We start from the raw sequence: 26,615 nt of genomic DNA on the forward strand, positions 1-26,615 counted from the left end.
TGACACGTACATACATTAGGAATCCCACAAAAGCATATGATAATGTTTGTTTTGATATCAATTACATGTTAGAAAAATTAAGGGAAAAAAAGTTCTTTATATTATCCAGACATTTACTATTTCTAGCACTCTTTAGTCATTTCAAAATATTCGAGTTTCCATCTGGCATTTTCCTTCACACTGAAGAATTTTCCTTATCCTGACTAATAGTGCACATATCTTGTCAGTGAACGCTCGTACTTTTCCTTTTGCTGAAAAGGCGATTATTTTATCTTTATTCTTGGAGGATATTTTTGCTGGAATTCTGGTTGATAGTATATTACTTTTCTTTTAGTACCTTAAAAAGGTCTTCTTACTGTTTTCTGCCTTCTGTATTTAACCCCACATGTAATTCATTCATTCTCTCACAGTTTTATCTTTATCTTAAATTTTCAGCAATTTGACTAAGATGTACCTAGGTGTGGTTTTCTTTATCTTTATCCTCTGGGAGATCACTGAACTTCTTAAAACTGTGTATATATATCATTCTATGTGTGGGAAGTTTTAGGCCATTCTTTCCTCAAATATACTTATATTTGGGGGACTCCCAATTGCATTGTATGATATAGGCCTTCTGATATTGTGCTACAGGGACCTAAGGCTCTGTTACTTTTTTTTCATTTTTTTTTTTCTTTCTTCTTCAGGTTGGATAATTTCTGTTGATCTGAGCTCATGTTCATTGAGTTTCTCTGTATTTCCATTCAGCTATTAAACCTATCCAGTGAATTATTATTTTTACTTTTGCAATCTGAAGTTTCTGTTTGATTCTGTCTTACATTTCTAGTATTGAGATTTTCTATCTTCCATTAATTATGTATTTTCCTTTACTTTATTATACTGTTTTAAAGCCCTCGTCTAAAAATTCCCACACCTGAATTTTCTTGTGGTTGATATCCATTGATTACCCTTTTTCTTGAGAATGGATCATGTTTTTCTTTTTTTTTTTAATGTGAAATTTTTTAACGATTTATTTATTCATGATAGAGAGAGAGAGAGAGAGGCAGAGACACAGGCAGAGGGAGAAGCAGGCTCCACACAGGGAGCCTGACGTGGGACTTGATCTGGGTCTCCAGGATCGCGCCCTGGGCCAAAGGCAGGCACTAAACCGCTGAGCCACCCAGGGCAGGGATTCCCGGATCATGTTTTTCTGACGCCATAACTTTTACTGTATCCCAGAAATTGCAAGTGTTATGTGATGGAAACTCTGGGTTCTGATACATTCCTCTAAGGAATGTTGAGATTATTGTTTTAGCAGGCAGTTAACTAGATTAGACCCAAATTATAAATTCTGTCACATATCCAGTGGGTTGTGGCTCAGATCTTACTTAGCTCAGATTGGTTTTTTTTTTTTTTTTGTCCTACTCATGCAGTTCAAGAGCCAGCAAGAGACTTGAATACTTTTTTTTTTTTTTTTTTTGTTTAAGATTTTATTTATTCATGAGAGTTACAGAGAGAGAGAGAGAGGCAGAGACACAGGCAGAGGGAGAAGCAGGCCACACGCAGGGAGCCCGATGTGGGACTTGATCCTGGGACTCCAGGATCACGCCCCAGGCCAAAGGCAGATGCTAAACCACTGAGCCACCCAGGGATCCCCTTGAATAGTTTTTAAAGATAAAATTTGGCATCCCCCTTCACAGGCACTCTCTTTTCCATGGTTCCCACCTCACTCTTCAGCATCCCTGTGTACCTCAAGCTCCTTCCCCTTGTTCTCATGTCCAGAAGCAGACTTTCTATCAGAGTTTTAGTCACCTTGCACCATTTTCCTGACTGTATCTCTCCTCAAGACAAACCTTCAAAAATGAAGAATGCTCCCTATGTTGAATACACCCCAAGTTTTAACTACCCTCCAAAAGCTGTACTGCTTTTGTTTAACCTCAGATCATTGTTATTTCTGCTTTGTCAGATTTTATAGTTGTTATCTGTGAAATACTCAATTTGTTAGAAGCTGACTCCTCCAAATTAGAGCCAGAACTCCAGTTAAGAGTGATTTTTCAGGTACCTGAGTGGCTCAGTTGGTTAAGCTGACTTTGGCCCAGGTCATGGTCCCAGGGTCCTGGGATCGAACCCTGCATCAGGCTCTAGTCTCCTCCCTCTCCCTCTGCCCCTACCCCAGCTCATGCTCTCTCTCTCTCTCTCTCTCTCTCTCTCTTTCTCTTTCTCTCTCTCTCTCTCTCTCTCTCTCTCTCTCAAATAAGTAAATAAAATCATTTTTTAAAAAAAGATTTTTCATTTGCTTCTTTTTCTCACCATTCCTCCAGTGCTTCTGTTTCTGCCTCTGCATTATATCAGCTCATATTTTGACTGTATCTGTAAAATATATCCAAACTCTGACCTCTCTCCAGTTCCCCTGCTGTCTTCCACAGTTGTCTCCATCCTGGCTTCTCCAACATCCTCCTCACCTACTTTTCTGGTTCCACTTAACCTTAAACCATTTTTTCCTCACAGAGCAGCCAGAGTGAGATGAAGTATAAATCAGATCCTATTACTATTCCTTTTGTAAATGCCTTCAAGACCCCAAATGATCCTGTCCCTGCCCAGTTTTGGAATACTCTTTATCTTATTTTCTAAGCTTAAATCTCACTAGTATTCATTTTGTTACTCAGACATACCAAGCTCATTTCCAACCCAATACCTTCTCTGCAAAAACTCTATTGTCTAGAACCTTTTATCATTGGCTGGCTGCTGGATCCTTCTCATATGTTACCTTCTCACAGAGGCTTTCCTTAACCATTGTAAATATAATATACCAGGCTATATTTTCTTCATACTCTTATCATTATCCAAAGTGAAATTTTTGTTACTTTATTTACACACTTATTGTCTATTTTACCACATGAGGCTGTAAACTCCATGAGGGCAGAGACCTTTTTATTCTTGGTCATTGTTGAATCCCTAGTTCCTAGAAATAGTGCTTACTTTAGAAGAGGCATTGAGTATTTTATTTTATTTATTTTATTGACATTTATCAGTTCAACCTGGTATGACTTTCTGAGCCTCGTTTTCCATCTATAAAATTTGAGGTTAATACCTGTTTCATAGACAGTATTGTTAAACATTAACAAATGTTTTATGGTCTCTATCTCTATCTTGAGACAGCCATAAGAGAAAAGTTTCTTGGTATTTTGCAGAGTTATTGCCATCTTTAAATAATTACTTTAGAAAGGATAAGCTTTTAGAGAAGGTAGAGGCCTTTTATTATCACCTAAATTGCACATTTTATCCTCATTAGTTGTTTTTATATTCAAAAATACTTATGTTGAAGATCAAGTCAATTGATATGGATTGGTGAGTTGTGAACTGTGTGCTGAGTTTTCTAGCCATATGTTTATGTCATGATTTCAGCATATAAGCTGCTGTTATGTAAATGAAGCAATTTAAAATTGAGTAATACTGAATAGCAACTGTCCATCTGTAATTATAGGATGTGGATATGTATATAGTAAATATTATTTTTTAATATGTCCAAATTATTAAATTTACATGAACGATTTAATTTTGAAAATTGAGTCAAAATAAAAGTAAAATGTCATGCAAGAAAGTTAACCTAAATTAACTTTAGAGGGCAGCCCGGGTGGCTCAGCAGTTTAGTGCCGCCTTCCGCCCAGGGCCGGATCCTGGAGACCCGGGATCCAGTCCTGCATCGGGGTTCCTGCGAGGAGCCTGCTTCTCCCTCTGCCTGTGTCTCTGCCTCTCTCTCTCTCTCTCTCTCTCTCTCTCTCTCTGTCTCTCATGAATAAATAAAGTCTTAAAAAATAAAATAAAGTGAAATAAATTAACTTTAGATTAGGGTGCCTGACTTCTCAGTGGAGCATGCAACTCTTGATCTCGGCATAGTGAATTCAAGCCCCACATAAGGTATAGAGGTTACTTTAAAAAAAAAAAAAATCTTAAAAAAAAAGAAAGAGGGACCCTGGGTAATTCAGGGATTAAGCGTCTGCCTTCAGCCCAGGGCGTGATCCTGGAGATCCGGGATCGAGTCCCACATCGGGCTCCCTGCATGGAGCCTGCTTCTCCCTCTGTCTGTGTCTCTCCCTCTCTCTCTGTGTGTGTCTCTCATGAATAAATGAATAAAATATTTTTTTTAAAAAAAAGAAAGAAACTTATCTAAATTAGGAAAATAGTTTAAAACCATTCCAAAAATGAGTAAGAAAAAATTTCAGTTATTCCATTTTAATTAAAAATTAAATTTGAATGTAATTGTAATAACTGAGGCATGAATATTGGGGTGAATATTTAAGCACAGTTAAGTTATGTAAGTGCATGGGTTATGCTACCCTTTAGAAAAACATTGTATTAAAAAAAAAAAAGAAAAACGTTTTATACCTGAACACAAAAAATGAATTCAAAACTAAATGTTATATTTAAATACTAGTTTAAAATAATTTAAAAAATTATTCCTCTACTCAACTAGTGGGCTGTTTTTCTTTATTGTCTGTCACTAAAAGACTATTAGTGTGACAAAAAAATCTGGGAGTTAAAATTACTTTTTAAAATATTTTTAAGGATCAATATTTATAGGAAAAAATCAAAGGTAAAGAGTATTGGATTTGGTTGCTTTCTGAATGGACAAAATTAAAAGTATCAAAAAAGTTGAGAGCTTTTGTAAATAGAAAGTTAATTATTAATAAACATACTTTCTCAATTAGTTTTAAAGTAAATGTGTTAGATAACTTTTTTTGGATGTTAACATTTTTCTTTGGTGGGCCTCATAAATACCAGAAAGAATCAAATATAAATGCAGTAGCTTGCATTTGATTACTGAAATAATTGTATAGCCTAAAGCAGACTTCACAGAGGCAGACTAAATTGTCACCATGTTCTTAATTTACTATGTTATGTTTTCCTATCTGGGTTAAATATGTTACTGGCAAATCATTCCCTCCTACAAAGTGATGGTAAGCTGCTAAGAAAGTGATATTTTTAGTGCCATTATTAGTAGTTTAATAACTGCTCCCCTTACACTTAATGTATATTGATGGAAAAGCCAAATAGGCCATATACGGCTCTGTTAAAATTCTTAAACATGTTTAATAATTAGTAGCTTTACTCTGCCCTTTAAGACTTGTCTCTGTTAAAATTTGGTTTAAGAATTTAAAAAGTTAAATCTAATATTTTGTCACAAGAAAACACAATAAAAGAACAATCAGGTTAACAAATACTGTTGCATACCTGTTATTTGTAAACACTGTTCTAAAGTACTGCAGGGTTACAAAGTTGCATCAAACAAAAATCTTGATCTCTTGTTTATAGTCTACTAAGAGAGTCAAGGTATAAGTGCATGAGATATTAAACGAAAAGTTGAGATTCACCAAAGTACAATAGAATGTTTAGTTGACAAATTTACAAGCAAGGATATTTTAAGAATGGCATATGATATAAAATAAACATAGAAACATAGCAAAGAATAATGCACAATTAATTGCTAGTTGGATAGGCATGAAGATTTTGATGAGAGGAAGAGCAGAAATTTGGAGGAAAGTCTGGAGATTCTAAATAATGTGATGGGGTAATGAAATTGCAAAAAGGGTCACTTAGTGACCCTACAAAGCAGGATAAAATAATTTACTTCTATATGTCTATCACCTCAATTAAATGTTGCATTAAAAAAAGCTAGGCTTTAAAAAACGCATCTGAATTTTTTTTTAATTTATTGTTTTAGTTTAATAGAAATGCAAGACAAAATGCCCTTAGTTTATATACCAAGTGCTATAATTACTATTTATTGGTAAACTTTTAGCAAACAAAAGGCAAAAACATTAACAACTATTACTCTCATATAGGTAAGAAAACTAGTACTCAGACAAGTTGTCATTCACCTAACAAGTGACAGGGCTGGGATTTGAAACGATTAGTTTCCTAACTATTCTTCCTTTGATTGCTGCCTTTTACTTATACCATGCACTGAGTTGAATGCTTCACATGCATTCCTTATGACAATTATATGAGGTAAGTTTTATTTATCCCCGTTTTGTAAATGGAGGAACTGAGTTTTAGAGAATGCAATAGTGAAAACCATAAACTTGAATAATTTTATGTAATACCAGACTTATAATTGTTATATAACAAATGGAACCCCTTTTATATAAAATATTTTCTAGGATTTAGAAAACATTTATTTAGCAGTAATAGATACAATTTTAAAGATAATTGAAAATTATACAATTTAGTATGAGGATGTCCCTCAAAGTTAAGTAAATCCTTTTCTGTGTGATTTCTTATAGTGATAAATTTCTGAAGTCTTATAGGGAAAAAATTTTTAATTATAATTTCTAGAAACACTTAAGCCTATTCACCATATCAGTAATTATTAGGATCGTAGAATATCTCCTTTCTTCAAGTGTGATAGTTGCTGTTCAGAATTAGATGTTTCACAAGTAATTTTACAATTTTCTCAATTAAGATTAAGATAATTATTTCTGCCCTAAGATTGCTTTAAATTGAGAGCCTAGCTCTACTAGAAGAGAGAAAGAAAAGGAGTGTTAATAAGCTCAAAAAGCTTGGAATATTATTGCTTCCCTTCCCCCCCAAAAAAAGGATGAGTCAGAAGAATAGTTCGTTCAAGATGCAGAAACAAAGGATGAAAATGCAATTAAATATTTGATAATCATGTGGGTAATAGAGAGCTCACTGAATGAAGTTCTTGTTTTCTTCCTTTTTTTTTTTTTTTTTTTTTGGAGGTGATTTCTCTACTCTTCAGCCTTGCCTCCTTGTTTAATTGTTCCTAATATTGGAGCAACTTTTTTTTCCCTCCACGAGCATTAATAAAGTAAAAAGTATATCAAATTGTCCCTTAAACTGTTTCACCATTAAAACGTTTCCATTCACTCCAACCAAACACATTTACGGGAATTGAGGCAATGGTGCTCTAGTGGGGTGGTTCTTCCTCCTTAGCTATAGATTAAGGGAAACTCAGAAACCAACTCTACTGCTCTGTGTGATTACTCGACTCCTAATTTTGTTTCCCTTCATTTGGTTGAGACTCACAGTTTAAAAGCTTTGTAAATAAGTATCTTGTGAGACTTGAGCCCAATTTCCTGGACAACATACTTAAAATAGCTGCTCTTTGGTCTTATGATAACATACAGGACCTGACCAGATGCGTACAGGCTTGTTCTCCTCATCTATCATTTTCACACTGAAAATTATCCCTTAAAGTCTATAAAACCACTTTATGCCTTATGATAACAGAAAATGAGGTTCACGGGGAGTAATGGTTCACCCACAAGGCAAATTAATCATCTAAATTTTTTTGTCTTCAGAAATTGCTTTCCCTGAAGAAAAGAAAAGGAAAAAAAATTTAAAAACCAAATAAAACATCCAGTACTCTATCAGGAGACCTTTTTTTTCTGCAACATTAAAAAAAAGTAGTATATGCTCTTTGATATGATTAATTATTTTGAGGACAGAATGAAGATTTTTTTCTTAAATGATTTGCTCGGCCCTTTTTTATCAGCTAGGCCTGCATTCTACCTTTAAGCTTGCAGTGTAACATAACGCTCTTTTAAAATTACCAGGTAACATTAACATGGCTTTTCAAAGCTTACTGTGAGTAAATTAAATGTTTTTTTGTATAGTGTTGCTTATACCAAAAAGCTTTACTTTTCATGCTAAGTGACTAAGATGATATTATCATATGTTAACCAAATGATACTACTTTTTTTTTTCTTCCCATTAAAAAAGTAAATTAGGACCAAAAGTAATGAGAAGTGCAGTGGGTTGTCACTTCAGTAAACACTACCGGGGAAAAGGAAGGCAGAAGGTAGCAAAAGTTATAAACAAGGTCCCCTAGAGAAAGGAGCAACAGAAGCAAAAAGTTAGATTGTAACTCGGGTGAAAATAAGAAACCCGTAACTAGAAGCAAATTGTAAGCAAGAAGTTTTCTTTGCTACCCACTTTCTTTTTCATGTCTTAGCTGTTTGATTTGACTGCTGACAAAAATATTCTAATTGTTAAGTATAGCGTATGCAATACGTATGCACTTTAGTAATAGTCGTTATTTTTTCATCTGAAGTTTCATCATAGTTAACTGGGAACCTTACTTCATTCACGTACATTCATTAATCACTGCCTCCCTCCTTTGTGAATCCAAAATGTTTCAGAGTTTCTCAAGACTCATCATTCATAGTAATTACTCCCACTGATATTCATGGGACCAAATGATATAGCCAAAAGGTTGGAATGCATCCCCAGTGGTGTATTTGGCATCCTTGTTATGGAATCTTCTTTCTTTCCAGGTTCAGTGATCACGTGGAGGGGGAGCGGACTAGTCAGGCTGAAAAAGAGTGGGCTGAAGACTAGGATTTGGCTTTCTGAACTTTGGCTTTATAAGACCAGAATGTGAATGGACTTTTCAAAGACAAGAAGGATACCTTTTTCAGGAGTGTCACCAATTAATTTGTAATTTAAATGACCAGATAGAATATATGACCTCAGGTTAGAGTAGATGGAAATATGTCAGAGAAAGAAGACTTTGGAAGAATTGCTCAGTAATACATAGGAAAAGAGAGAACAGTAAAAATGGCTTACGATATATGTGCAGATACAAAATTTGGGTAAGAGTATGTGCACACATATACGCATGCACTTATAGCATGAAGACAATATGTATCACTAGGAATTGACTAAACACACAATAAAAGACATGATTTTTCTTATGGAGGAGAACTAAGGGTACCAGTGAATACAGACTTCTTTTGGCCAACATATTTTGTAATTGTGCTTCACTAGCATACTCACAACTGGGTATATACATACATTCACTTAGGCAACCAGTTGGTTGCCCTGCTTTTATTATGACACCTCATCTCTTTCGTCTTAACACTTAAAAAAATTAACTATAGATTTATTTCCTTATTTACACGGTGAAACAGACTGAAAACTGCACAAAGGCAGGAATCCTGTTAGTTTAATCATGTCTGCACACCTAGTACTTAGCCTATGGCCTATGGCTAAGCCTATGGCTTCTGTAGGTGTCCAAAAAATATTTGCTGACTGTATGATAAGCTTGCACAATAAGCACACAGCATTCTGTGTTATTTTATGGTTATTATTTTTCATTCACAACAATTAGTTCTGCTTATAAAGAAGCAGGAAACAGCTGTGCTGGTGCCTTCCATGTAATATCATCAAGATTGTCCATTTCCTCATTGCTTTCTTTACAGTTTGAGGCAGAGTAGCAGGAGTTAGGAAGTCAGCCATCCTGGGACAAGTACTTACTCTGCCATCTACTGGTTGCATAATAGTGGGCACATTTTTAACCTCTGTGCCTGCACTTCATTTGTAAGATGGGTTAATAACAGTACTCATTTCAAAGCAAAGATATCAAGAGTGAAGAACTGTACATGTACAGTGCTTAGAAGAGTGCCTGGAACATAGTAAGCTCTCAGGAAATATTAGACCTTGAACAAGTATTGTTATTCTAGGAATTTACTCAGTTGGGTTAGATTATACTACAGTGATATACATATGACCTTCAGTTCATCCCAAGAAAAGTTCATTTCTCACTATGCTACATACCCAACATGGTCTGCAGGCAAGTTTTGTCGTTGAAGTCACTCAGGATGCAAAATTACGGAAATTCCCTATCAGTGCATATTTCCCTGATTACTGCAATAGAGGTAAGGGAACATGGCAGTTTGTTCATTGGCTCTTAAACTTTTGTCTGGAAGTGACTCACTTCTCTCATTTTATTGACTGAGAAAAATAACAGAGACATGGTTTATTTCAGAATGAATGGAGAAGTACAGTCTCCAGTGTGTCCAGCGGAAAAGAAGATAACAATTTTTAATTATTAGTCTGCCAGGTAGTGTTAGCATTTTTCTTCGATCTTGATAGGGTTAAAAATCATGCACAGAAGTCCTGACCTCAGTGATTACCACAAATTCTTTAGCCAAGTAGAAATTCAGGTTCTCATTATATTTTGTGTGTATATTTAGCAAAATACTCCTTTTTTTCCTTTTACTCTTTTCTCAGTTTCATGGGATAATTTTTGTTATCAAATAACAAGTAACCAATGAACAAAACAGTCATGGTTTACCAGGTAAATTCAGTTTTCTCCCCAGCTTATGAAGGTATCCATGCCTGGGAGGGCAGGAGGAATCCCTTTTAAGGAAATGTAGGGCATTCTCATGAGTCTAAAATGTAATTATCAAAAATTTTGTGGAGAAAACTTATGATTTCCTAAACTCTATTTATGCTAATATAACATCAAAATTTAATTTAATGAATACCATTACATTCATAGTAACATCAATTATCATAATACAATGTAAGTGGTGATTTTCTCTTCATTAATTACTGGCTGTTTACCTACTCTTTTTTAGCAATTATGCACTGTCCTTATAAAACCACAGTCATGAACAAAACATACATGTAATACTCCATATTTCTCTAATTCAATCTTGAAAGGTAAAAACAAAGTTACAAAGACATAAATAAATAAATAAATAAATAAATAAATAAATAAATAAACAAATAAAATACATACGATATCATATTCACCCTCCAAGTTGACAAATTAGAGGGATCAGGCATGACTATTTAACTGCTATAAACTAGCAAGTCCAAGCGAACTTCAGTGCAGTGTGACTACCTATACAACTTTGATGATACTAGCACAGTTCCCTGTATGTGTTCACCTGGTGGCTCGCCAAGTGCAGCAAATCTAAGTTAGCCCTCCTTCATGGAAAGAAGCGTTTGTACACCTCACTTAGGGTATTAAATAAAACTCAGAGCATGCAAAATATACTGACCTAAAGAGGTGTATGTATCCCGGAGTACAATTTTTTATCATACTTACAAGTTATTACTAATAGTCATTTCTGGAGTTATTCTGAAAAACTTATTGGAGCAGTTTTTTGTTTTATTTTGTTTTCTGGAGTGGCTCAGGTTACAGAATAATATGGCAAGGAATATGTACTTACACTGAAATTTTATTTTTTATTTTTAATTTTTATTGATGTGTAGTTGATACATATGTTACGTTAGTTTTGGTTATATGACACAGAGATTCAAAAAGTCTGTATGTTATGCTATACTCACCACAAATGTAGCTACCCTCTGTCACCATAAAACACTACTATAGTACCATTGACTGTATTCCCTAGGCTGTACCTTTTAACCCTGTAACTTATTCATTGCATAACTGGAAGCCTGTATCCCCTAGTCCCCTTCACCCATTTTGCCCCCAATACCTTCTCCCCTCTGGCAACCATCAGTTTATTCTCTATATTTATGGGTCTATTTTTGCATTTTGTTTTCTTGCTTATTCATTTGTTTTTTAGATTCCACATAAAGTAAAAATCATATGGCATTTGTCTTTCTCTGTTTGATTTATTTCACTTAACGTAATACCCTTTAGGTCCATCCATGTTATCACACATGGCAAAATCTCATTTTTTTTATGACTGAGTAATATTCTGGCATGCACACGCTATCTCTTCTTTATCCATTCATCCATCAATGGACATGGATTACTTCCTTATCTTGGCCAATGTAAGTAATGCTGGAGTAAACATAGGGATGCATATGTCTTTTTGAATTACTGTTTTCATTTCCTTTTGGCAGATACCCAGCAGTGGAATTATTGGATCATATGGTAGTTCTATTTTTAGTTTTTGAGGACCCTCCATACTCTTTTTCACAGTGGCTGCACCAGTTTGCATTCCCACCAATAGTGCCTGAGGGTTCCTTTTTCTCCATGTTCTCACCAACATTTGTTATTTCTTGTCTTTTGATGCTAACCATTCTGACAGATGTGATATCTCATTGTAATTTTGATTTGCATTTTCCCTGATGATTAGTAGTGTTAAACATCTTTACTTGTGTGTTGGCCATCTGAATGTCTTCTTTGGGAAAATGTCTATTCGGTTCTTCTGCCCATTTTCTAATTGGGTTATTGATGGGTTTTGGTGTTGAGTTGTCCAAGTTCTTTCTATATTTTGGTCAGTATACCCCTTATTGGATATATCATTTGCAAATATCTTTTTCCATTTAGTAGGTTGACTTTTCATTTTGTTGATGGTTTCCTTTGCTGTGCAAAAGCTTTTTATTTTGGTGTAATCTCAAGAGTTAATTTTTGCTTTTGTTTCCCTTGCCAGAGGGCAGGTATCTTTAAAAAAATGTTGCTAGACCAATGTCAAGAGTTTACTGCCTATGTTTTCTTTTAGGATTTTTTTTTTAAGGATTTCAGATCTCGCTTTTAGGTTTTTAAATCACTTTGAGTTTATTTTTGTGTATGCCATAAGAAAGTAGTCTACTTTCATTACACTGAGATTTTTAATGGAAGGAGTGATAGAGAAACAGTTTAGTTAAGGAGTCTACAGAATTGTGCATTGATGAATTTCAGTGGGAAAACAGTGAAGAACATGTAAATGAGAATAAAAGGAAAGGACTATACATATATTAGGTAGGTTTTGCTACTAGAATATATCATCAGCACCATGAACATTGCCTAACATGGATAAATGATAAGTTAAATACTCTCTTGAATGAAAACATTGAAGAAGGGAAGAAGTGAATAGGAATTTGTAAAGAAAACAGAGCGATGATCTCCTAAATTGGTAACCTGCCACAGATATAATGGTTTTAGAATATAAGCCTTTTGTAAGCATATCATTCTACCAATGGAAGACCTCTACCAACTCTTCACTTGCTGGTAAACAGTATTATCCATCAGAAAAAAAATGGACATACAAGGAGAGAATGATTTATATACACTATACTCTTTACAAGATTTCTAAACAATTTTGGATCAGAAACTGTTTTGAGAAAAATTTGAAACCATGGACCTCTTTTCCCAAAATACATATGTACGTATCCCCAAAAAAATTTGCATGCCATTTCAGGAGTTTTGTGGACACCTAGAAACCCTGCATGGATTAGTGATGAGTAAATCACTACATATTTCTTTCTAATAATGGGAACACTAGATGTTAAGTAATATAAGAGCAGATTTCAGAAATTTCAAGAAAATAGGTACAAGTCTCATGACCAGAAATTCAACAAAGAAAAAACTTCCAGTATTTATAAGAGATTTTAAAACTATAATTGTGAAAATACAATAGAGAAATGCCAACAAAAAAGAAACCATCATGAGTGAAAAACACGTACAAGGAAAAAAAAAACCGTGCAGAGGAACCTGGGTGCAAAGGAACAAACACAAAACTATGAGATAAAAGTCAGAAAGACTTTTTACCCAGAATAGGTAGAGGTGTAGTCTACAAAACTAATCATAAGTCCTCCATCGGGTTTCCTAGTGGCAGGAAAAAGATTTTCTTCCTCTGCATTGACCTAGGAGTCCACTGAAGGTGCAAAACACTGCTATACCTTTCCTACAGAGTATGCAGCTTGTCTATATAATCAACCTCCTGGTTCCACTGTTCCTGGTTCTTCATCCTCTTTTACACCATCTGCGTTCTCCTGCACCCTTCAGGAACATGGCTTTTTCCAGATTATATGAGGCCAAAGCCATAGATGTGCTTATTCTGGTCTCTTGTTGAGTTTTCTTGGATCAGTGTAACTTGCACATTTTTAGGGACCTCATTTGTGTTAGGATTTTCAGACTCATCAGAAGGGAACATCTATAAAAGAAACCAGTGTATTTTTTGCTAATCTTGACTATCTCTCAGTAAGTGATTACATTTTAAGAAAAGAAAGTGAGGGGGAAAGTCCTCTTTTCTGCGAGGGTTGGACAAGGGAGGGAAAGAAGACCCAGAGTGGTGGAGAAACTAGAAAGCTACTTCATGCCACACTATCGTGGATTCACAACGAGGACAAGGAAGGTGTTGCTGGAACATTTCGTGAGTTCACAGGTACCATTTCCATCACAGTCTAGGTAAGGTTACCCATGGGATTGGCCTGTTGTGAAGAACTAATTTTAGATGATCCAAAGAAAGCACAACTTCCAATACCTACTGTTATTTCATCAGTTGTAGTTATCAATAGTTTGTCTTCTTTCCTGCTGAATAGTATTCCATAGTATGGATGTACCACATTTGTTTAACCATTTACCTGTTGAAGGATATTGGGTTGTTTCCATTTTGAGGGTATTACAAACAAAGCTGCTATAAACATTGACATACATGTTTTTCTGTGAACATAAGCTTTCATTTTTCTAGGATAAATGTCCCATCAGTACAATTACTGGGTCAAATGATAATTGCATGTTTATTCTTTTAAGATTACTGTTTTCCATAGTAACTATTCTATTTTACATTCTTGCCAGCAAATAAATGAGTGATCCAGCTTCTCTGTATTTTTTTTAATTAATTTTTATTGGTGTTCAATTTACCAACATACAGAAAAACACCCAGTGCTCATTCCGTCAAGTGTCCACCTCAGTGCCCGTCACCCATTCCCCTCCAACACCCACCCTCCTCCCCTTCCACCACCCCTAGTTCGTTTCCCAGAGTTAGGAGTCTTTATGTTCTGTCTCCCTTCCTGATATTTCCCAACATTTCTTTTCCCTTCCTTTATATTCCCTTTCACTATTATTCATATTCCCCAAATGAATGAGAACATACACTGTTTGTCCTTCTCCGATTGACTTATTTCACTCAGCATAATACCCTCCAGTTCCATCCACGTTGAAGCAAATGGTGGGTATTTGTCGTTTCTAATGGCTGAGTAATATTCCATTGTATACATAAACCACAGCTTCTTTATCCATTCATCTTTCGATGGACACCGAGGCTTCTTCCACAGTTTGGCTATTGTGGCCATTGCTGATAGAAACATCGGGGTGCAGGTGTCCCGACGTTTCATTGCATCTGAATCTTTGGGGTAAATCCCCAACAGTGCAATTGCTGGGTCGTAGGGCAGGTCTATTTTTAACTCTTTGAGGAACCTCCACACAGTTTTCCAGAGTGGCTGCACCAGTTCACATTCCCACCAACAGTGTAAGAGGGTTCCCTTTTCTCCGCATCCTCTCCAACATTTGTTGTTTCCTGCCTTGTTAATTTTCCCCATTCTCACTGGTGTGAGGTGGTATCTCATTGTGGTTTTGATTTGTATTTCCCTGATGGCAAGTGATGCAGAGCATTTTCTCATGTGCATGTTGGCCATGTCCATGTCTTCCTCTGTGAGATTTCTCTTCATGTCTTTTGCCCATTTCATGATTGGATTGTTTGTTTCTTTGGTGTTGAGTTTAATAAGTTCTTTATAGATTTTGGAAACTAGCCCTTTCTCTGATATGTCATTTGCAAATATCTTCTCCCATTCTGTAGGTTGTCTTTTAGTTTTGTTGACTGTATCCTTTGCTGTGCAAAAGCTTCTTATCTTGATGAAGTCCCAATAGTTCATTTTTGCTTTTGTTTCTTTTGCCTTTGTGGATGTATCTTGCAAGAAGTTACTGTGGCCGAGTTCAAAGAGGGTGTTGCCGGTGTTCTCCTCTAGGATTTTGATGGACTCTTGTCTCACATTTAGATCTCTCATCCATTTTGAGTTTATCTTTGTATATGGTGAAAGAGAGTGGTCCAGTTTCATTCTTCTGCATGTGGATGTCCAATTTTCCCAGCACCATTTATTGAAGAGACTGTCTTTCTTCCAATGGATAGTCTTTCCTCCTTTATCGAATATTAGATGACCGTACATTTCAGGGTCCACTTCTGGGTTCTCTATTCTGTTCCATTGATCTATGTGTCCGTTTTTGTGCCAGTACCACACTGTCTTGATGACCACAGCTTTGTAGTACAACCTGAAATCTGGCATTGTGATGCCCCCAGCTATGGTTTTCTTTTTTAAAATTCCCCTGGCTATTCGGGGTCTTTTCTGATTCCACACAAATCTTAAAATAATTTGTTCTAACTCTCTGAAGAAAGTCCATGGTATTTTGATAGGGATTGCATTAAACGTGTAAATTGCCCTGGGTAACATTGACATTTTTACAATATTAATTCTGCCAATCCATGAGCATGGAATATTTTTCCATCTCTTTGTGTCTTCCTCAATTTCTTTCAGAAGTGTTCTATAGTTTTTAGGGTATAGATCTTTTACCTCTTTGGTTAGGTTTATTCCTAGGTATCTTATGCTTTTGGGTGCAATTGTAAACGGGATTGACTCCTTAATTTCTCTTTCTTCAGTCTCATTGTTAGTGTATAGAAATGCCACTGATTTCTGGGCATTGATTTTGTATCCTGCCACGCTACCAAATTGCTGTATGAGTTCTAGCAATCTTGGGGTGGAGGCTTTTGGGTTTTCTATGTAGAGTATCATGTCATCGGCGAAGAGGGAGAGTTTGACTTCTTCTTTGCCAATTTGAATGCCTTTAATGTCTTTTTGTTGTCTGATTGCTGAGGCGAGGACTTCAAGAACTATGTTGAACAGCAGTGGTGAGAGTGGACATCCCTGTCTTGTTCCTGATCTTAGGGGAAAGGCTCCCAGTGCTTCCCCATTGAGAATGATATTTGCTGTGGGCTTTTCGTAGATGGCTTTTAAGATGTCGAGGAAAGTTCCCTCTATCCCAACACTCTGAAGGGTTTTGATCAGGAATGGATGCTGTATTTTGTCAAATGCTTTCTCTGCATCTAATGAGAGGATCATATGGTTCTTGGTTTTTCTCTTGCTGATATGATGAATCACATTGATGGTTTTACGAGTGTTGAACCAGCCTTGTGTCCCAGGGATAAATCCTACTTGGTCATGGTGAATAATTTTCTTAATGTGTTGTTGGATCCTATTGGCTAGTATCTTGTTGAGAATTTTTGCATCCATGTTCATCAGGGATATTGGTCTGTAATTCTCCTTTTTGGTGGGGTCTTTGTCTGGTTTCGGAATTAAGGTGATGCTGGCCTCATAGAACGAATCTGGAAGTACTCTATCTCTTTCTATCTTTCCAAACAGCTTTAGTAGAATAGGTATGATTTCTTCTTTAAACGTTTGATAGAATTCCACTGGTAAGCCATCTGGCCCTGGACTCTTGTGTCTTGGGAGGTTTTTGATGACTGCTTCAATTTCCTCCCTGGTTATTGGCCTGTTCAGGTTTTCTATTTCTTCCTGCTCCAGTTTTGGTAGTTTGTGGCTTTCCAGGAATGCGTCCATTTCTTCTAGATTTCCTAATTTATTGGCGTACAGCTGTTCATAATATGTTTTTAAAATCGATTGTATTTCCTTGGTGTTGGTAGTGATCTCTCCTTTCTCATTCATGATTTTATTAATTTGAGTCTTCTCTCTCTTCTTTTTAATAAGGTTGGCTAATGGTTTATCTATCTTATTAATTCTTTCAAAGAACCAACTCCTGGTTCTGTTGATCTGTTCCACAGTTCTTTTGGTCTCGATATCATTGAGTTCTGCTCGAATTTTAATTAACTGTCTTCTTCTGCTGGGGGTGGGGTCTATTTGTTGCTTTTTCTCTAGTTCCTTTATGTGTAAGGTGAGCTTTTGAATTTGAGATCTTTCCAGTTTTTGAATGGATGCTTGTATTGCGATGTATTTCCCCCTCAGGACTGCTTTTGCTGCATCCAAAGATTTTGAACGGTTGTATCTTCATTCTCATTAGTTTCCATGAATCTTTTTAATTCTTCCTTAATTTCCTGGTTGACCTTTTCATCTTTTAGCAGGGTGGTCCTTAACCTCCACGTGTTTGTGGTCCTTCCAAACTTCTTATTGTGATTAAGTTCTAATTTCAAGGCATTATGGTCTGAGAATATACAGGGGACTATCCCGATCTTTTGGTATCGGTTCAGACCCGATTTGTGACCCAGTATGTGGTCTATTCTGGAGAAAGTTCCATGTGCACTTGAGAAGAATGTGTATTCAGTTGAGTTTGGATGTAAAGTTCTGTAGATATCTGTGAAATCCATCTGGTCCAGTGTATCATTTAAAGCTCTCGTTTCTTTGGATATGTTGTGCTTAGAAGACCTATCTAGTATAGAGAGAGCTAGATTGAAGTCACCAAGTATAAGTGTATTATTATCTAAGTATTTCTTCAGTTTGGTTATTAATTGGTTTAAATATTTGGCAGCTCCCACATTCCGGGCATATATATTGAGGATTGTTAAGTCCTCTTGTTGGATAGATCCTTTGAGTATGAGATAGTGTCCCTCTTCATCCCTCACTATAGTCTTCGGGGTAAATTTTAATTTATCTGATACAAGGATGGCAACCCCTGCTTTCTTTTGAGGACCATTTGAATGGTAAATGGTTCTCCAACCTTTTATTTTCAGGTTGTAGGTGTCCTTCTGTCTAAAATGAGTCTCTTGTAGAAAGCAAATAGATGGGTCCTGCTTTTTTATCCAGTCTGAAACCCTGCGCCTTTTGATGGGGTCATTAAGCCCGTTCACGTTCAGAGTTACTATTGAGAGATATGAGTTTAGTGTCATCATATCTATTCAGTCCTTGTTTTTGTGGATTGTTCCACTGAACTTCTTCTTAAAGGGGAATTTTAAGAGTCCCCCTTAAAATTTCTTGCAGAGCTGGTTTGGAGGTTACATATTCTTTCAGTTCCTGCCTGTCTTGGAAGCTCTTTATCTCTCCTTCCATTTTGAATGAGAGCCTTGCTAGATAAAGTATTCTTGGTTGCATGTTCTTTTCATTTAGGACCCTCAATATATCCTGCCAGCCCTTTCTGGCCTGCCAGGTCTCTGTGGAGAGGTCTGCTGTTACCCTAATATTCCTCCCCATAAAAGTCAGGGACTTTTTTTCTCTTGCTGCTTTAAGGATCTTCTCCTTATCTTTGGAATTTGCAAGCTTCACTATTAAATGTCGAGGTGTTGAACGGTTTTTGTTGATTTTTAGGGGGGGAATCTCTCTATTTCCTGGATCTGAATGCCTGTTTCCCTTCCCAGATTCGGAAAGTTTTCAGCTAGGATTTGTTCAAATACATATTCTGGCCCTCTGTCCCTTTCGGCACCCTTGGGAACCCCAATTAATCGTAGGTTTTTCTTCGTCAGGCTGTCATTTATTTCCCTTAATCTATCCTCATGGTCTTTCAATTGCCTGTCTCTTTTTTCCTCAGTTTCCCTCTTTGCCAGCAACTTGTCTTCTATGTCACTCACTTGTTCTTCCACCTCGTTAAGCCTCGTCGTTAGGACTTCTAGCTTGGATTGCATCTCATTTAATTGATTTTTCATTTCTGCCTGATTGGATCTAAATTCTGCAGTCATGAAGTCTCTTGAGTCCTTTATGGTTTTTTCTAGAGCCACCAGTAGCTGTATAATAGTGCTTCTGAATTGGCTTTCTGACATTGAATTGTAATCCAGGTTTTGTAACTCTGTGGGAGAGAGGACTGTTTCTGATTCTTTTTTTTTTTTTTTTGAGGTGAGGTTTTCCTTCTAGTCATTTTGCTCAGTGCAGAGTGGCCAAAAACAAGTTGTATTGGGAAAAGGAGAAAAAGAGAGAGATGGAAAGAAAAGAGAAAAAGAAAAAAGAGAAAGAAGAAAAAAAAGGGAAAAGAGAAAGAAAAAGAAAGAAAGGAGAAAAAAGGGGGTGGGTGGGTGGGGGAAGCAATCAGAAATCAAGAAGAAAGAAAGAAAAAAAAAGCACAAAACAAAACAATAACAAAAAAAACACGGGGGAGTATCTTCGGATTCTGTGTACTTTAAGTCCCTTGACTTCCCTTGGAACTGGTCCGTCTCGCTGGTCTTCTGGGGGAGGGGCCTGCTGTGCTGATTCTCAGGTGTCAGCACTTGGGGGAGCTGCTCTGCCCCTGCCTGGTGCAGGGCTCAGTGGGGGTGTTCACCCCGTGAGGCCCCGGGAGGAAGCCACAGTGGCGGGGGCAGCTCTGGGACCCTGGAGTCAGCTCCCGCAGTAGCTCCGGGGCTCTCCGTCTGCAGGGCCTGGGGGCTCCCAGGCGGGGCCGCTGATCTGCTCAGCTCGGGGCAGGAGCGTCCTCGCCGTCCTGGGCCCTCCCGGCCTCTGCCTGTCCCGGGGTAGGCCGGATCCTGGGCTGTGTCCCGGCGCCCTGTGCTCTGGGGCCTGCGCTGTTGGATTCGCGGCGCTCCCGCCCTGCAGCCCCCTCCGCGGAGCCGCCGCCCGAGCCCCTCCGAGCTGCTCCGGGTCCCGCCGAGCGCTGCAGCCCTTAGGGAGCTCGGCGCATCTCCCGGGGCGCAGTTCCTCTGTTACTGTCCCAGGGAGCCCGAGGGCATCCCCGCCCTCCTGGGGATCCTGCTCCAATTCCCCGGGAGGCCTTTCCGCGGGAAGGTTGGTGCAGCTCCTGCTCCTCCGGGACGGGGCTCTCCTGTCCTGGGGACACTCGCCCCGGCCTCAGCCCGGCTCCTCACGGGGCCCCTCCCCCTCGGAGGCCTTTTGTGTCTTTATTTCTTTTTCCCCGTCTTCCTACCTTGATAGAAGCGCGAACTCTTCTCACTGTAGCGTTCCAGCTGGTCTCTCTTTAAATCTCAGGCCGAATTCGTAGATTTTCAGGATGATTGGAAGGTTTTCTAGGTAATTTGTTGAGGACAGGTGACTTGGAGACCCTACTCCTCCGCCGTTTTGCCCCTCCCCCCCCCCCAATCTTTTTTATGTTGAGTTTCCTAATCCATGAATGTGGCATGGCTTTCCTTTTTTTTTAGATATTGTTCTGTGTTTTTCATCCCTATTATGTAGTTTTCATTGCACAAGTCCTGTACATGTTTGTTTTTCAATTTATAACTAAGTATTTCTCTCCTTTTTTTATTTTAAATTGGGGTTTTATTTCACTGTTCATGTGTTCATTGCTAGCACATAGAAACACAGTTGATGTTTGTGTGTATGACCCTATTAAACTCAGTCATTAGTTTTCAGGAGTTTTTGATAGAGTTTGTGTGATTTTCTACGTTGACATTAAGGTCCTCTGCAAATAAGGACAGTTTTATTTCTCCCTTTCCTATTCTGTATTCCTTTTCTTCTTTTTTGCCTTATTTCATTGGCTAGAAATTTCTGTACTGTGTTGAATAAGAGAGGTAAGAACAAATATTTTGTATTTTTCCCAGTTTTAGGAGAAAAATCATTCAGTCCTTCACCTTTAAGTATAATTTAGCTATAGGGTTTTGTAGATGCTTTTATTGAGTTGAGGAAATTGTCCTTTATTCTTGTTTCTCTAAAAAATTCTTTAATCATGGATGGATGTTAAATTTTGTCAAATTCTTTTCTATATTGACTTATATGGTCCCATGATTTTTCTTCTTTAGCCATTAATGTTGTGGATTATATTAAATAATTTTCAAATACTGATCCAAACTTGCTTTCCTGGAATAAACTTCATTTGACCTCCTGTAAAATTTTTATTATATATTGCTTAATTCTGTTTGCTAATATTTTATTAAGCATTTGTGTGTCTGTATTCATAAGGGATGTTAGTCTGTAGTTTTCTTCCTTTGTACTGTCTTTGGCTTTTACTTTGGTGTTAACATTGGCTATAAAATTAATTGAGGAATGTTTCTCTATTTTCTAGGTGAAATCATGTATAATTGGGGTCAATTTTCTTTAAATGTTTGTCAGAATTTTCCAGGAAAACCACATAGACCTGGAGATTCTTTTGGGGAGTTTTAATATATTAAACTTTCTTAATAGTTACTGATCTATCCATTTATCTACTCATATTGAATGAGTTGTGGTAGTTTGTACTGTTTGAGAATTGGTCTATTTTGTCTAAGCTGTCAAACTTATGTGTGTAGAGAATTTCATAGTATTTACTTATACTTTTGATGTCTTCAGTCTATGATATATGCTGTTTCATTGTGGGTATCAGTAATCTGTCTTTCTTTTTCCTTTGTCAGTTTTGTTGGTATTTTTTAAAAATCAGCTCTTTGTTGCATTGATTTTTCTCTATTGTTTTTATGTTTCAAATTTCATTGATTTCCTACTTTTATCTTTATTATTTCCTCCCTCTGCTTGCTTTGCTATTATTTTTCTATGTTCTCAAATTGGGAGTTTAGAGTATTGAATTAAGATTTTTCATTTTTTTTAATATATGTATTTGTACTTTAAATTTTCTTATTGTTACTATTTTAGCCATGTCCCACAAACTTTGATATATTTATTGAAGTTTTTATTCAACTCATTTATTTTTTTGTTTTCCCTTGAGAATTCTTTTTGACTCATGGGTTATTTAGTAGTGTGTTGCTTTAGCTTCCAAGTGTTTAGAGAATTTTTTCTATTGTCTTTCTATTATTGATGTCTATCTTTATTCCATTTTTGTAGGAAGAGTACATTGTATCATTTCAGTTCTTCTGAATTTGTTAGATGTGTGTTGTGGCCCAAGATATTGTCTATCTAGCTAATGTAGGTAATAGAAATTCCATAGACACTTGAAAACAATGTGTATTCTGCTGTTAGTTGGAGAGTTCTAAAAATGTTGGTTGGTGGTGGTATTGTGTTCTTCTTTATCTGTGCTGATCTTCTGACTAAGTGGTCTATCAGTTGCTAAAAAGAAGGGTGTATATACTTCACGCCATAGCTATGTATTTGTCTGTCTCTTTCAGTTTACCAGTTTTTGCTTGACTTGTTTTGCAGCTCTGTTGTTTAGCACATACACATTTGGGATTGGTGTCTAATTGGTAGTTTGGCCCTTCTGTCTTTACATAAGGTCCTTCTTTGTCTCTAGTAATTTTATTTTCTCTGTAGTATATATTTATCTGATATTAATATAACCATTCCTGCTTTTCCTTTAATTAATGATTGAATGATAGGCCTTTTTTATTCTTTTACTTTCCACCTGGATGTATTATTTATATTTGAAGTTGGTTTCTTATAAACAGAATTCTTTTTAAAACATTTTTACTTATTTTTTGTTTGTTCTCCTTGTTTTTTATTGCTCTATTTTTTCTGTCTTCCTGTGGGATATTTGAACATTTTTTGGAATTCCATTTTGATTTATCCATAGTGTTTTTTAGTATATCTCTTTATATAGCTTTCTTAGTGATTGTATATGTGTTTTATCACAGTCTACTGGTGGTATCATTTTACCAGTCCAAATGAAGTATAGAATCTTTACTTCTTTACATTCCTTTACTCTCCCTCATTTATAGTGTATCTGTCTTAAATATTACCTCTACACACACTTAGAACTACAGAAGTGTTATAATTTTTGCTTCAATGGTAAAGCATAATTTAGGACACTCATGAGGAAAAGGAATATTTCCTCATATTTTGCTTATCGTGTTCTTTCTTCCTTTCTAGTGTTCCAGTGTTTCTTTTATTGCTTGCTTTGTGTTTATAAGACTGCCTGTAGCCATTTTTTAGACTTCCTTTGTGTTTATAAGACTGCCGTTAGCCATTTTTAGACTAGCTCCAATGGCAACAAATACTTCATTTTCCTTCATCTGAAAAATCTTTATTTTTTATTCCTGAAGGATATTTTCACAGGTTGTAGGAGACTGAGTTGACAGTTCTTTTTTTCAGCACATAAAATACTTGGCCATTTCTTCTGGCCACCACAGCTTTTGATGTAAAATATGCTGTCATTCTAATTGTTTATATCTGTAGGTGAGATGTCATTTTTCTCTGGCTACTTTGTAGATTTTTTTCTTTGTCCTTTGTTTTCAGATGTTTAATCATGATGTGTCTTGGCATAAATTTCTTCGGGTTTGTTATGTATGGAGTTTGGTCAGCTTCTTTAAATCTGTACATTATACTTTTTGGCCAGATTTGTAAAGTATTCAGCCATTATTATTTAGGAACTATTTCAAACCTGCTCTCTTTCCTTCCAGAACGCCAATGACCAAATGTGTTAGATGCTATAATCTATAGATTCCCGCAGCTTTGTTCATTTTTTTCAGTCCATTTTCTCTGTTATTCAGATTGAGCAATATCTATTGTTCTGTCTGCCATATAACTAATTTTTCCTTCTATCCCTTCCATTCTGCTGTGGAGCTCATCCACTGAGCTTTTTATTTTGGTTGTTATCTTTGTCAGTTCTAAAATACCTACTTAATACTTTTTTACATCTTCTAATTTTTGCTCTAGATATGTTCATAATTGCCCAGTAAAGCATTTTTAAAATCATACATGGTTTAGAATCCTTTCTAGAGGGATGCCTGGGTGGCTCAGTGGTTAAGCATCTGCCTTCAGTTCAGGGCGTGATTCTGGAGTCCTGGGATCAAGTCCCTCATCAGGCTCCCTGCATGGAGCCTGTTTCTCCCTCTGCCTTTCTCTCTCCGTGTCTCTCATGAATAAATAAATAGAATCTTAAAAAAAAAAAAGAATCCTTTCCAGAAAATTCTAACATCCATCACCTCAGCATTAGCATCTATGAATGACTTTTTACATTGTTTGAGATCCAGGTTCTTGCTATAATAAGTAACTTTAGATTGAAGCAGGATATTTTCTTATTCTTCTCTGAGATATTCTGTATCTTATTTAAACCTGTTTTAGTTGACTTTCTCTGAAATTCATCCATTAGGAGAAATTGGGAAGTGTTGCATTTTTACTGCCAAGTGGAGGTAGAAATCTAGATTCTCCACTTGGACTCTGCTGATATTCAAAGAGTTAACAGCTTGTCATTACTGCTTGGCAGGGGTGGGAGTTCCAGTTCTTGTGTGGTGTCCACTAGTGGGGGCTAACTTAACTGGTATGGATCAATGGTGACAGTCTTTTTTTTTGTTTGTTTGTTTGTTTGTTTGTTTGTTTGTTTTTTAATGGTGACAGTCTTAATTCTTTACTAGGCCTCCCCGAATACCACCACAGTGGAGAGGGAGAAAGATACCTCATTACTGTCTAACTGGGCAGGGGGGAAGGGAGAGAGATGGATTCCAGGCTCTCCACATAGTCTCCACTGACTTAGTGAGGGTAGGATACCTGTTACCAGTCAACAGAGATGAAAGTGCTGGTTCCCTATTTGACCCTCTCTGATACCATCCCAGTAAGGATGTTAGGGTACCACATTATACCTTGATTAGAGTTCAGAGATTGGCTTCTCACTTAAACTTTCTGGTGTGAGTAAGTAGGGCCACGGTTTCTCTGTGTCTAAAAGCACACCTGGGTGGCTCAGTGGTTGGGGGTCTGTCTGCCTTTGGCTCAGGACATGATCCTGGGGTGCCAGGATGGAGTCCCGCATCAGGCTTCCCACAGGGAGCCTGCTTCTCCCTCTGCCTCTCTCTGTGTGTCTTTCATGAATAAATAAATAAAATCTTTTTAAAAATTAAAATAAAATAGTTGTCTAAAAGTTTTTTGTCTTGTTGAGCTGCATCTTTCCTGGTTCTTTGTCTAAAGAAACTGGGCTTTTGTTGGGGGCTTTTTTTTTTTCAGTCTCTCTGGATTGCTAACCTCTTTGCTTCAAAGTCTAGGATGCATGAGGCAAAAAGATAATCCTGAGAATACTATGTTGTTTCTTAGGCTCTGGAGTCTCTTGCCAGTCTGCCTTCTACTTTCCACCTTTTTTTTTTTTTAAGATTTATTTATTTATTCATGATAGACATACAGAGAGAGACAGAGACAGAGACACAGGAGGAGGGAGAAGCAGGCTCCATGCAGGAGCCCAACGCGGGACTCAATCCCGGGACTCCAGGATCGCGCCCTGGGCCGAAGGCAAGCACTAAACCGCTGAGCCACCCAGGGATCCCCTACTTTTGACCTTTAAGAGTCTTGTTATATTTGTCTTATATATGGTGTCCAGATTTTTTCAACAGTACTCAACAGGAGGAATATAGAAAAGTATGCAAATGGTAAGAAATTTGAGATAAAATTAGATCTGTCCTAACGAATTCAGAACTTGATTTTATCTTACGCTTAAGGAAAATCTTTATAGCAAGATTTTAGCAGGGTCTTTCATAAACCACTAGGATTAGTTTATATTTCTAAGGATAGAAATTGCCCTATTTTATTTCATTTTATTTTATTTTAACTTAAGAATTAATTAATTGATTGATTGATTTTTAGAGAGAGAGAGAACAGGAATGGAGGCAATGGGGAGAGGCAAAGGGAAAGAGAGAGAGAGACTCTCAAGCAGGCTTCATGCTGAGCATGAAGTCCAACAGAGGCCTCAATCTTACAATGCTGACAGCATGTCCTGAGCTGAAATCAAGAGTTGAACACTTAACCAACTGAGCCACTCAGGCACCCTGGAAATTGTCCTGTTTTTTCCTATTTTAAATTAGTAACAGAAGCACTAATAACAATTATTCTTAGGTAATCTTATTTTGACAAAAAAATAAAGTTATAATAATTATTATATTTAGAAAAACAAGTATGTTCAAATATACTCCAAATGCTTGTAATTTTAATGTCCTTTTTATATATCCCTTACCTTGTATATTCTTTTACAATTAAGTGGTAGAAAACAAAATCATATAGTTACAAAATCCAAAGTGTTTTTCAAAAATAAATTATTGTTGTCAGTGACTATTCGTGTCTATATATCTCTAAAGTACCAATTTGTATAATTAATTCATTGAATATATATTTAAAACAGTGTATAGAAAATGGTATGTTCTGGCATTGCACTAGAGATATAATGATGAGCAAAACACACACAGTTCCTGCTTTAATCAAACATAATATCTTTTTACAATCAAATAGCAAAATAAAAATGAAATCAAATCTTCAATGAAAGCATTTTATATGTTTTTATGAATAGTGCTGCTCAGGAAAATTAGAATATTATCTCTTAAGTATATTACTCCAAATACTGTAGATAGAGAAAAACAGACTTCTCAAACAGTAGC

At 36.7% G+C, this 26,615-nt stretch overlaps 1 protein-coding gene across 9 annotated transcripts in view; it reads left to right on the forward strand.

Annotated features, from left to right (window-relative positions):
* Positions 1–26,615, forward strand: part of NBEA (neurobeachin) — a 664,605-nt gene that overhangs the window by 402,628 nt on the left and 235,362 nt on the right. The gene's annotated exons all lie outside the window — the stretch shown is intronic.

The sequence above is a fragment of the Vulpes lagopus genome, chromosome 8, assembly GCF_018345385.1.
Source record: "Vulpes lagopus strain Blue_001 chromosome 8, ASM1834538v1, whole genome shotgun sequence".
Classification (NCBI taxonomy): domain Eukaryota; kingdom Metazoa; phylum Chordata; class Mammalia; order Carnivora; family Canidae; genus Vulpes; species Vulpes lagopus.